The 13,219-nt window shown below is 47.0% G+C and overlaps 1 protein-coding gene across 1 annotated transcript in view; it reads left to right on the forward strand.

Annotated features, from left to right (window-relative positions):
- Positions 1-13,219, forward strand: part of DNM3 (dynamin 3) — a 348,113-nt gene that overhangs the window by 282,104 nt on the left and 52,790 nt on the right. The window lies entirely within an intron of this gene.

A 13,219-nucleotide genomic window follows, 5' to 3' on the forward strand; every position in this document is an offset into this window, starting at 1 on the left:
AAGACCCTATGGGATGCCAGGGATGGAACCCAGCAAGGCAAGCACCCTCCTTGCTGCTCTACTACTTTGGCCCCTAGGACTAATTTTTTGTTCAGTGAGGCTTGCTCTGGGCTCTTCCAAGGGTCACAGAGAAACCAGAAAACAGTTTTTCAAGGTCCTGCCAGCTCACTTAGGCCCTCCCTCGGATGGCCACTGTCAAGTACAAGAAATTCGGCAAAAGGGGGCGGGAGCTGCCTGCTTCAGAGGTGGGTCAGGACGTACACACACTGATTCCTGCTGGTTTCTGCTGGGTGTCAGAAGTCATCTTGGGCCACGGTGTTTCCAGCGGCCTGAAACTGGATTTCATCAGGATTCCTGCCTGCGATCCTCCCTGCTACAGAGAGTTCTTGGCTGGCTCCGCCCTCCTGCTGTGCCTTGGATGGCCCTGAGGACTTGAAGGGAACTCTTTGCTTTGCTTGTCTGTCTTTCCTGAATACTTGAAGCTCTCCTCAGAGGCCTAGGAAGTGCAGCCCCCCCCCATAAAAAACAACTGTCGGGGCCGGGCGGTGGCGCTAAAGGTAAGGTGCCTGCCTTGCCTGCGCTAGCCTTGGACGGACCACGGTTCGATCCCCCGGTGTCCCATATGGTCCCCCAAGCCAGGAGCAACTTCTGAGCACATAGCCAGGAGTAACCCCTGAGCGTTACTGGGTGTGGCCCAAAAACCAAAAAAAAAAAAAAAAAAAAAAAAAAAAAAAAAAAAAAAAAAAAAAAAAACAACTGTCAATTAGAGGCCCCAGAAGAGCGCAGCGGCCACGCACTCTTTCTAACCAATGAAACACAACACAACACGCAGAAAAAAATCACACTACAAGCATGACAATGGGGAAACCTCGAAGGCAAACAGCATGCACAGAGAATGAAGACAATAGCTCGGACGACCCAAAAAATTCCAACCATCTGATTAACCTCTCAGATAAGGGGTTTAGAATAGAAATATGGAAGATGTTTGTAAAACTCAAAAAAAAAAAAAAAACATAGATCCATCTGAACAGAATACAAAGACAGAAATCAGAAAACTCCAAACTGAAATAACAGATCTGAAAAAAACAGTAGCTGAACTGAAAAACTCAGTGGATGGCCTCGCCAGCAGGGTAACAGCAGCTGAGCACAGAATCAATGTGCTGGAAGATGAGATGCAAAAAAAAACTCAACACAACAGAAGAAATTGGAAAATAACCTTAAGACAAACGATCAGGCAATGGAAAAAGTACTCAAGGAATGTGAACAGATGAAAATAGAAATCTTTGATAAACTCAACAGAAACAACATAAGAATCATTGGAGTTCCAGAGGCCCCGGTAGAAGATCCCCAGGAAGAATCAACTGTCAAAGATATCATCAAAGAGATACTCCCAGAGTTAAAGACTACATGCAATCAAATTCTGCATGGCCGAAGGGTACCAGCTGAAAGAGACCCGAAGAAAAACACCCCAAGACACATCCTCGTTACAATGACAAATCCCACAGATAGAGATAGAATACTGAAAGCAGCAAGATTAAAAAGGGAAATTACATTCAAAGGAGTATCCTTAAGACTTACAGCAGACATATCACAAGAAACTCTCAAGGCCAGAAGACAGTGGTGGAATATTGTGACAAGACTGAAATGAATGCCTCACCAAGAATACTGCACCCAGCCCGACTCACGTTTGAAGGAAGGATACATAGCTTCATGGATAAACAACAGCTCAGAAACTTCACAGATGAAAAACCAGCCTTAAAGAAAAAACTGAAAGGTCTACTTTAAGACAAAAGAGACCAACAAACACAGCAAACTTATCTACAAAGATGACATTAAATCCTATGACAATCATCTCCCTCAATGTCAATGGACTAAATTCACCAATTAAAAGACACAGAGTGGCAAAATGGGTCAAAAAGATGAATCCAACCTTCTGCTGCCTACAAGAAACACACCTGAATAATCAGAACAAACATAGACTCAAAATCAAAGGCTGGAGGAAAATCATCCAAGCAAACAACACCCTTAAAAAAGATGGGGTGGCCATATTAATATCTGATGACACCAACTTTATACTCAGAAAAGTAGTAAGGGACACTTTGTACTAATCAAGGGATATGTGCAACAGGAAGAAATCAGACTATTAAACATATATGCACCCAATGAGAGACCAGCAAATTATCTAATACAATTACTGACAAATCTGAAAGAAGACATCAATAATAATAGGATAATTGTGGGAGACCTCAACATGGCCCTGTCAATACTCGATAGGTCAACCAGACTGAAACCCAACAAAAACATACTAGCCCTGAAAAGAGAAATGGAAGAAAAAGGACTAGTAGATGTATATAGGACATTCCACCCCAAAAAACCTGGATACACATTCTTCTTCAATGTACATGGGTCATTCTCCAGGATAGACCACATGCTGACACATAAAACATACCTTCATATAATCAAGAGGATAGAAATCTTGCAGGCTACCTTTGCTGACCACAAGGCTCTGAAATTATATGTGAACCACAAAGAGACACAGAAGAAAAACTTTAACAATTGGAAATTAAACAGCCTGCTACTGAACAATCAATGGGTCCGAGATGAAATCAAAGAGAAAATCAAAACGTTCCTGGAAACAAATGATAATGAAGACACAAACTGCCAGAATCTATGGGACACAGCAAAAGCGGCCCTGAGAGGAAAATTTATAGCTTTGCAAGCACACATCAGGAAAGAAGGGGCCTACCTGAATAACTTAATGACGTAGCTCAAAAAATTAGAAAATGACCAACAAAAGGAACCAAAAATAGGGAGACAGAAGGAAATAACAAAGCTGAAAGCAGAAATCAATGAAGTGGAAACCCAAAAAACAATCCGAAAGATCAACGAAAGCAGAAGTTGGTTCTTTGAAAAAATAAACAAGATTATAGACCATTGGCAAAATTCACAAAGAAAGAGAGAGAATGGGGCCGGGCGGTGGCGCTAAAGGTAAGGTGCCTGCCTTACCTGCGCTAGCCTAGGACAGACTGCGGTTTGATCCCCCGGTGTCCCATATGGTCCCCCAAGCCAGGAGCGACTTCTGAGCGCATAGCCAGGAGTAACCCCTGAGCGTCACCGGGTGTGGCCCAAAAAAAAAAAAAAAAAAGAAAAGAAAGAGAGAGAAACCTGATAACCCATATTAGAAATGAAAAGGGGGAGATCATGACAGATATTGCAGAGATCCAAAGGGTAATCAGAGACTACTTTGAGAAACTTTATGCTACTAAACATGAGAACCTAGAAGAAATGGATAAATTCCTGGACACTTATAACCTTCCATGTTTAAGTAAGGAGGATGTAGCATATCTAAATACCCCCATCACTATGGATAAAATTGAAACTGTAATCAAACAGCTCCTAAAAAGAAAAGCCCAGGCCCAGATGGATTTACTAATGAATTCTTTCAAACCTTTCAAGAGGAGCTACTACCAATCCTAGCCAGGCTCTTCCATGAAATTGAAAAAATGGGAACACTCGCAAACAGCTTTTATGAAGCCAACATCACCTTGATACCAAAACCAGACAGAGATGCTGCCAAAAAAGAAAATTACAGACCAATGTCCATGATAAATGCAGATGCAAAAATTTTCAACAAAATCTTGGCAAATAGGATCCAATGCATCATCAAAAAGATCATACACTATGACCAAGTAGGTTTCATCCCAGGAATGCAAGGATGGTTTAACATCCGTAAATCTATCAACATAATACAAAACATCAACAACAAGAAAAATAAAAATTACATGATCATATCAATAGATGCAGAGAGAGCATTTGATAAGGTCCAACACCCATTCTTGATCAAAACTCTCAGCAAGATGGGAATGAAAGGAACCTTTCTCAATCTAGTTGAAGCCATCTACCACAAGCCAATGGCAAATATTATCCTCAATGGAGAAAAACTAAAAGCCTTCCCTCTAAATTCTGGTACAAGACAAGGCTGTCTGCTCTAACCACTCCTCTTCAACATAGTACTGGAAGTACTTGCTATAGCAATCAGGCAAGAAAAAGATATCAAGGGCATCCAGATAGGAAAGGAAGAAGTCAAGCTCTCACTGTTTGCAGATGACATGATACTCTACTTAGAAAACCCTAAAGACTCTACCAAAAAGCTTCTAGAAACAATAGACTCATATAGCAAGGTGGCAGGCTACAAAATTAACACACAGAAATCAATGGCCTTTTTATACACCAATAATGATAAGGAAGAGATGGACTTTAAGAAGGCAATCCCATTCACATTAGTGCCACACAAACTCAAACATCTTGTAGTCAATTTGACCAAAGATGTGAAGGACCTATACAAAGAAAACTATAAAGCCCTACTCCAAGAAATAAGAGAGGACACACGGAAATGGAAACACATACCCTGCTCATGGATTGGCAGGATTAACATCATTAAAATGGCAATACTCCCCAAAGCATTATACAGATTTAATGCGATCCTTCTAAAGACACTCATGACATTCTTCAAAGAAGTGAATAAAACACTTATGAAGTTCATCTGGAACAATAAACACCCTCGAATAGCTAATGCACTCCTAGGGAAAAGGAGTATGGGAGGCATTACTTTCCCCAAATTTAAACTGTACTACCAAGCAATAGTTATCAAAACAGCATGGTATTGGAATAAAGACAGACCCTCAGATCAGTGGAATAGGCTTGAGTTCTCAGATAACGTTCCCCAGACATACAAACACCTAATTTTTGACAGAGGAGCAAGAAATCCTAAGTGGAGCAGGGAAAACCTCTTCAACAAGTGGTGCTGGCAGAACTGGTTAGCCACTTGCAAAAAAGCGAACATAGACCCCCAGTTAACACCATGTACAAAGGTAAAATCCAAATGGATTGATATCAGACCTGATACCATAAGGTATATAGAACAACACGTAGGTAACACACTCCATGACATTGAGACTAAAAGGCATCTTCAAGGAGGAAACTGCACTTTCCAAACAGTGGAAGCAGAGATAAACAGATTTATTAAGCTTCTGCACCTCAAAAGAAATAGTGCCCAGGATACAAGAGCCACCCACTGAGTGGGAGAAACTATTCACCCAATACCCATTAGATAAGGGGATAATATCCAAAATATACAGGGCACTGACAGAACTTTATAAGAAAGAAAACATCTAATCTCATCAAAAAATGGGGAGAAGAAATGGACACTTTGATAAAAAAAAATAAATACGAATGGCCAAAAGGCACATGAAAAAATGTTCCTCATCACTAATCATCAGGGAGATGCAAATCAAAACAACGATGAGATACCATCTCACACCACAGAGATTGGCACACATCACAAAGAACAAGAACAATCAATGCTGGCGAGGATGTGGAGAGAAAGGAACTCTTATCCACTGCTGGTAGGAATGCCCTCTAGTCCAACCTCTATGGAAAGCAATATGGAGATACCTCCAAAAACAGGAAATTGAGCTCTCATTCGACCCAGCTATTCCACTCCTAAGGATATACCCTAGGAACACAAGAATACAATACAAAAACCCATTCCTCACACCTATATTTATTGCAGTACTATTCACAATAGTCAGGCTCTGGAAACAACCAAGATGTTCTTCAACAGATGAATGGCTAAAGAAACTGTGGTACATATACACAATGGAATATTATGCAGCCATCAGGAAAGATGAAGTCATGAAATTTTCCTATACATGGATGTACATGGAATCTATCATGCTGAGTGAAATAAGTCAAAGGGAGAGAGAGAGAGAGAGAGACTCAGAATAGTCTCACTCATCTATGGGTTTTAAGAAAAATAAAAGTCATTTTTGCAACAATCCTGAGACAATGAGAGGAGGGCTGGAACTTCCAGCTCACTTCATGAAGCTCACCACAAAGAGTGGTGAGTGCAGTTATAGAAATAACTACACTGAGAACTACCATAATCATGTGAATGAATGAGAGAACTGAAAAGCCTGTCTAGAGTACAGGTAGAGGTGGGGTTGGATGGAGGGAAATTTGGGACATTGGTGGTGGGAATGTTGCACTGGCGAAGGGGGGTGTTCTTTACATGACTGAAACCTAATCACAATCATATTTGTAATCAAGATGCTTAAATAAAGATATTATAAATAGGGGCCGGGCGGTGGCGCTGGAGGTAAGGTGTCTGCCTTGCCTGCGCTAGCCTAGGACGGACCGCGGTTCGATCCCCCGGCGTCCCATATGGTCCCCCAAGAAGCCAGGAGCAACTTCTGAGTGCATAGCCAGGAGTAACCCCTGAGCGTCACAGGGTGTGGCCCAAAAACCAAAAAAAAAAAAAAAAAAAAAAAAAAAAAGATATTATAAATAAAAAAAATTGGGGGACCGGAGAGATAGCACAGTAGTATTTGCCTTGCAAGCAGAAGATCCAGGACCTAAGGTGGTTGGTTCAAATCCTGGCATCCCATATGGTCCCCTGTGCCTGCCAGGAGCTATTTCTGAGTAGATAGCCAGGAGTAACCCCTGAGCTGTGGCCTTCCAGGGACCCCGACCAGCGGGTAAAGCTGGGGACCATGTCAGTAATTCGTAATTTTCGAAGAAGAATCCGGCCTGAAATAGAAGAGGGACTGGGAAATAATGAGACTCGAGACGAGGGGATCCGATCAAGAGTCCCTTTAATAAAAGAAAAAATAGGCCTTTTATAGACAATGCAAAACAGAGAGAATAGGGGCGAGGCACAGTAGGAATTGCTGTAACTTTCCACGGGAACATCTTGATTTTCCAAGGTTAATAAGACTATCATCAGTCAAGAGATTTACATTATTTTTGAGCAACAAAGTACAAAATCTAATCTCAGCTTGGGCCTTTTGACCCCTGTCTTTACAAGGACATCTTGGAGCCTAGTAACTCCCTAGCTCTAGGCTATTTCTATTTCTTTGGGTCCAAGGGCAAGGAAGGCCACATGCAGCTTGTAAGTACTTTGGCTAAGACTTTCAGAAACTTCATTTTGATTAGTGAGAGGGCTTTTTAATTATTCCAAACAGTCTCCAACACTGAGCATAGCTGGGTGTGGCCCAAAAACCAAAAAAAAAAAAAAAAGGAGGCGGGAGAGATAGAATGGAAGTAGGGAGTTTGCCTTGCATACAGAAGGTAGGTGGTTCGAATCCCACATCCCATATGGTTCCCTGAGCCTGCCTGGAGCGATTTCTGAGTGTAGAGCCAGGAGTGACCCCTGAGCGCTGTCGGGTGTGATCCCCCCAAAAATATTCTGCAAAAGTGACTCTCTTCCATTTCTCCCTTCAGGCTCCTGCTGGGAGCCAACCAGAGTCTGGCATAGCCAGTCCAGCCACATCAATAGGCCCTGGTGTTTCTCAGGAGGGAACAGCTGAGCCTCAGAGCATGAAGCAGGGTTGATTTCTTAGAAGCTAAGGGCTGGGCAGATAAGCTCACATTGCAAACAAGCAAAGACTGGGTATGCCTGGCAGGAGAGAGTGGGGAGCAGGGAGCTGAGAATGGGGGTGTTAGCCCCGCCCATATCCTTACCAAACTGGAGAAACTGAGCCTGGGCCCTTGCCTTCCACTTCTGTCCTAATCCTTCCCTCCTCTCTTCTGGCTTTGCTTGACTGGCCTGATTCTGGCCCTGCACTGGCCCTGGCTCTACACTGACCTGGCCCCACCCTGACCCTGGCCCTGCAATGAGTATGACCCTGAACTGAACCTGACCCCTACAGTGACCCTACTCTAGTCCTATAGTAACCATGACCCTGCGCTGACCCTGGCCATACACTTACCTAACCCTACACTGAACCTGGCCCTGCTGATCCTGGCCCCAAGCTAACAAAACCAAGTAGAGTGGAGAGCAGGGATTGGCCAGAGGGACTGGTCATGACAGACCGGTCATGAGCCCGCCCCCCCCCACTCCTCAGTCTAGGCTGTCCCCTAGGAGGGTGCAAAGTTGTCACCGCTCCCGATGTCTCTGCGGGATCTGGATGTTCTGGCCCAGGTAGGTCCACGGAGGGACCCAGGGTCAGTCGAGGCGAGATAGGGAGCTACAGTGGTGTAATGAGTGAGGCCAAGGCCAGAACGTTCTGGAACGTTCAGGAGGCCACTGTGCCCTCAGCAATGGAAAGTTCTGGAACTCCTGACGCCCTGGAATCCCGAAGGTGTTTGTCTTCTTATCTGGGAGACGCCCAGCATCACCACAAAATCACTATCTGGTTGCTAGGTGACAAGATCCCCTGGACTTCGTGAGCACAGGGAACCCCACTTTTACACCCTGTGCCCAGTTTCAAGGGGTGGGCAGAAACAGGCCTCCAGAATTCTGTTTCCTGGGGTCCCCATCCCGGCACAAATGGGGTGCGGAGTCCTGGAGTTGGGGTCAGGGGTCAAGTGAGAGGTGGGCCAGAAGGTCCCCTGGTTCATCAGGACGCAGGGAGTGTCTGGGTCGCTCCAGCCCCGGCTCTGCGAGGGTCTCCGATCACCTCCCACCGAGGATGCCGAGCTCAAGGTGGCGCCCTCCGGCCCTAGTTGGGGGCAACAGCGGTGACCAGGGTCCCCGTGGGAAACTCCGGTGTCCTGCAGTGCTAGACTATGGCCGCGGGGTGGCAGCCAAGAGCGCAGGAGGCCAGCACTGGGGGGAGACGCTTGCTTTGCACGGAGCCAACCTGGGTTCTAGCCTCAGCATTCCCTAGGGTCCCCTGAGCACCTCCAGGAGGAATTCCTAAACACAAAACCACGAATCATTTCAGTCCTGAGCTTCACTGCATGTGACACAAATAGTAAAAGCAAAACAGAGATCTTCAGGAGTATGTGTGGGTGGACATGGGCCAGAGGGAACACTGTTCGTTCTGGAAGGAGACCTGTAACATCCTCAGAGTGAACTAGACACCCCAACACTTATCCTGGGCCCCACCAGGAGTAGGGGCAAAGGCCCACCACGTGGCATTTTTTCCCACAGTGTCATGGGTCCACCTGGCACCTTTCCCTGCAGCGTCACAGGGCAAAGAGGAGGATTTTATCTTCCACGTTGTCGAGTCTTGCTGTCAGCCCTGGTGTGTGTCAGTCTAGAGTCCTGGTGAGTCACAGCACAAAGAAGAAAGATACTTAGGCCCAGAGAGCTGGGAGGAGGGAGCAAGGAGCCAGATCACCACTGTGCCAGGCTGGCCAGTCAGGAAGGGGAGAAAAGCAGATAAGGAGGTGGTAAGGTTGGGCCAGTGAGGAGGAACATCAGGGTGCACAGGAAGGCTGCCTTCTGCAGCCACGTCCACAATGCTCCTGAGCACCTCTGTCCCGTCACTTCCCAGCAAAGCCCATGACCTTGAGAGCCAGAAAGTGGGCCTGACCTTGGCTGGGGGAAAGAGGGACCCACCCGCCCAGTGAGCCCCAAAGGCAGGAAGAGCAGATGTGCTTTGCTATGGCCCTAGCCCCACTGCAAGGCTGTCTTGGGAGACCATTCCCACCCTCCCTTTATCCCTCTCTCTCCTCCCTTTGGCCAGGCTGGTTTTTCAGGACCACTGAGTCAGGAAGGTGAGGCGTGTTCACTTGGCTGCTGCAGATGCTGATGAGTCTTGACTGAGAAAGTGAGGGAAGGAGAGGGGGGGCCCTTCGCTGATGTTCACCAGAGACCAGTGGGGGTGAGGGCAGCAGAAACAGCCCCCCTTCCCAGCAGAGTCTGATCTACAGGGACATGTATGCAAGGGACAGGCCGGTCCAGTCAGAGGGTGACTGACTAATGCTGCTCTCGGGTTGCTTCACCCAGTGTGCTCTTGTCCCGTCCCCACCCCACCCCCCGTCATCTGCTTTTGAGGATACCTCCATCACCCCCATGTTACAGCCTTTGTTCCTTTTTTGTTTTGTTTTTGTTTGGGGGCAATGCTCAGGTGTTATTCATAGCTGCACTCAGAAATCACTCCTGGCAGGCTCTGGGGATCATATGGGATGCTGGGAACCGAACCAGGGTCTGTTCCCAGTCAGCTGCATTTAAGGCAGTGCTTCTCAAATAGTAGGGGGACCCCCCGAGGGGGCATGAGGCTTCGTAAAGGAGGGCACATTTGACCACTGTCATAACAAGCTAAGCCCCGTGTTTATGTCTCTGTATGTCTCTGGAGCTGAGAGTTGCTGTGTCCTGCTTCAAACCCTGCTTCCAAAAGCTATGCATTGCAAAACGTGTTCATTGTAGCCATTAATCCAGACTCACCTCTGATTAAAAAATCAGCTCAAGGGCCCGGAGAGATAGCACAGTGGCGTTTGCCTTGCAAGCAGCCGATCCAGGACCAAAGGTGGTTGGTTCGAATCCCAGTGTCCCATATGCTCCCCCCACCCCCCCACCCCCATGCCTGCCAGGAGCTATTTCTGAGCAGACAGCCAGGAGTAACCCCTGAGCACCAGCGGGTGTGGCCCAAACAAAACAAAACAAAACAAAAAAATCAGCTCAAGTTATTTTATATATTTTTGTTTTGAAGGTTAAAGTTTTTTTTAATAAAGATACTATTTACAGTTGTGCGGGGGGGGTGGGCGCGAGAAATGTTTTCTTCTTCCTAAGGGAGGCATGACAGAAAATAATTGAGAAGCACTGGTTCAAGGTAAATGCCCTATTGTCACTCCGGCCCCACAGCCTCCATTCTTGGAGACTCGGGCTTCAACAGCAGACACATAGGGCCTTGGGCTGTGAGGCTCCCGCCCACTCTGAGCTGGCCAAGCTGGGAGAGGGAGCGGGCCCCAGGGCTCCCAGCAGGCTCCCTTGCAGAATTACGAAGGTGGGGTGAGGCTTACAGGGAGGCTTTGGCTGTAGCTACATTCCTGGAGGTGAGGGAACCTTGACTCCAGTATAGATTTCTTTTATTTTTTAGAGGGGGGAGTCACACCTGTCAGCGCTCAGGTGTTACTCCTGGCTCTGCACTCAGAAATAGCTCCTGGCAGACACAAGGGGACCATATGGGTTGGTGGGATTCAAACCATGATCCGTCCTGGATCAGCTGCGTGCAAGGCAAATGCCCTACCACTGTGCTCTCTCTCGTACCCTAAGTATGGGTTTCTACCTGTGAATGTGCACGGGTGAGGGAGTGACCCACAACATGGCAGGACTGGAGACCCTGAGAGCTTTTATGATTCAGCAGAAATGAGAAAGTTTCTGGAAAAGATGACTGCCCCTGGATGCCAGGGAAGAAGGAGAGTTACATCTTCATAGCTTCATGTCTGTGTCAGGAGTGAACATGTATGTGGTCATGCTGTGGCTGAACCGGCTGCCTCCTACCTCAAGACTCAGCTAAATCAGCTGATGCACACAGATGGCACTGAAGAAAAAAGAAAGAACAATTCCCAAATGCAGTGGGAAACAGCCAGCTTCACAAGGACCCAGAGACACCAGTGCCCTCTGGGGATGGGTTGCAGAAGGGGCACTCTCGCATCCCAGCTGAACTCCATCTTGGGCACAATCCTGGTAATGCAGGGTGGCAGGAAGGCCACAGGCTGTGGCATCACCCAGTTCCTCTGGGCTCTCTGATGTCATGAATCTGCCCAGGCCTGGGAATACTCTGCTCTGTGGCTGCTATGACTCAGACCCATCACATCTGTGGCTGTGGAATGTTCCTGATGGACTGATTGCAATGGGAGATAAGAGAGCACTGAGTTGTCATCCTGACAGGACCAGACCAGCTATTGGCCTGTGCAGGGGTGTTGAGTTACACCTTATATTACCTAAAACAAAGTTTATCCCTGGTTTCTTTGTATCTGTTTGTTTACAATTTGGTTTCACCCAAAACAAAGATCATCTTATTTGTAAACCTGGACAGGACAGGCTCAGGATAGCTGCTCACTGTGGGGTGGTTTCTATACTTAATGAAAATGGTAGTTCTGGCAGGCAGTGGGCTCTTCAAACTAGGAAGAAGGCTGCCAAACTACACGTGTTTCACCCTCAGCCTGGTTTGGATTATTTCATGCACATCTGATTCATACTCATTCACCTAGGCTTGGAGATAGAGAGCATGGGGTGATTTTACACAGGGGAGAGGGTGATCCTGGGAGCACACCCTGCTCCCGTTGGGGAGACTCTGATCCCAGTACTTGAAGCTGCCTCCAGGAAGACTGCCAGGCACATCTTGGATAAGGGCTTTCCACAGCAGAAGACAGTTTTAGGCCACACCTTGCTCTGTAGTTGGGGTAACTCCCAGCAATGCTCGGGAGATGGTGCACTGCTAAAGGGGAACTCTGGGCTTCCAACACACAGAGTCTTGGAGCTCTGTGACCTTGTTTTCATTTTCCATTTTAATTTTTTTGGCCACACCCAGCGGTGCTCAGGGCTTACTCCTGGCTATCTGCTCAGAAATAGCTCCTGGCGGGGCCGGGTAGGTGGCGCTGGAGGTAAGGTGACTGCCTTGCAAGCGCTAGCCAAGGAAGGACCGCGGTTCGATCCCCCGGCGTCCCATATGGTCCCCCCAAGCCAGGGGCGATTTCTGAGCGCATAGCCAGGAGTAACCCCTGAGCGTCAAACGGGTGTGGCCCAAAAACCAAAAAAAAAAAAAAAAAAAAAAAAGAAATAGCTCCTGGCAGGCACGGGGACCATATGGGATGCCGGGATTCGAATCAACCATCTTAGGTCCTGAGTCGGCTTCTTGCAAGGCGAATGCCATTGTGCCACCTCTCCAGCCCCTCCATTTTAATTTTAACCAAGAGGATGAACCTAGATCTTGAGCCCAAAAGGTGAGAGCGTTGCTATCAGCCATGCTGAGCACTGAGTAGTGAGTCTGGTCCAGAGATACTGTCCCCCCACAAAATAGTGCGCCCCAGTGACCAGCTCCCCAGTGTCTATGCTCCTGCTGCTGCACTGCTCATAGGTCCTAGCATGGTGGTGGCCAGGACCCTGGGCAGAGGGTCACTGCCAAGGGTAAGTGGAGCGATGATGTCGAGAGTGCATGGTGGGTCACCAGATCTTCAGTGTGTTTGGAGAAATTTGATGTCAAGGATTTAGAGGTTGGTCGATTCTGTCATCTGTTAAGTATTAGAACCAACGGGGATGTTGTATCCAGAACCAGTAAATCAGACAAATTGGGCCTGGAAAGGAATTAATGCTTAACTGGTAGATGCTTAAGTCACCAAATGTCTCAGTCAATTAGTCATTCAAATAATTATGATTTATGGAATCACACTTCCTGGTTTTGAGAGAGAGAGAAGGAAGGATGGAGGGAGAAAGGGAAGGAGGGAAGGAAGAAGAGAGGAGAGAGGGAGGGAGGGAGATGTGAAACAA

The sequence above is a fragment of the Suncus etruscus genome, chromosome 7 (assembly GCF_024139225.1).
Source record: "Suncus etruscus isolate mSunEtr1 chromosome 7, mSunEtr1.pri.cur, whole genome shotgun sequence".
In the NCBI taxonomy this organism is placed as follows: domain Eukaryota; kingdom Metazoa; phylum Chordata; class Mammalia; order Eulipotyphla; family Soricidae; genus Suncus; species Suncus etruscus.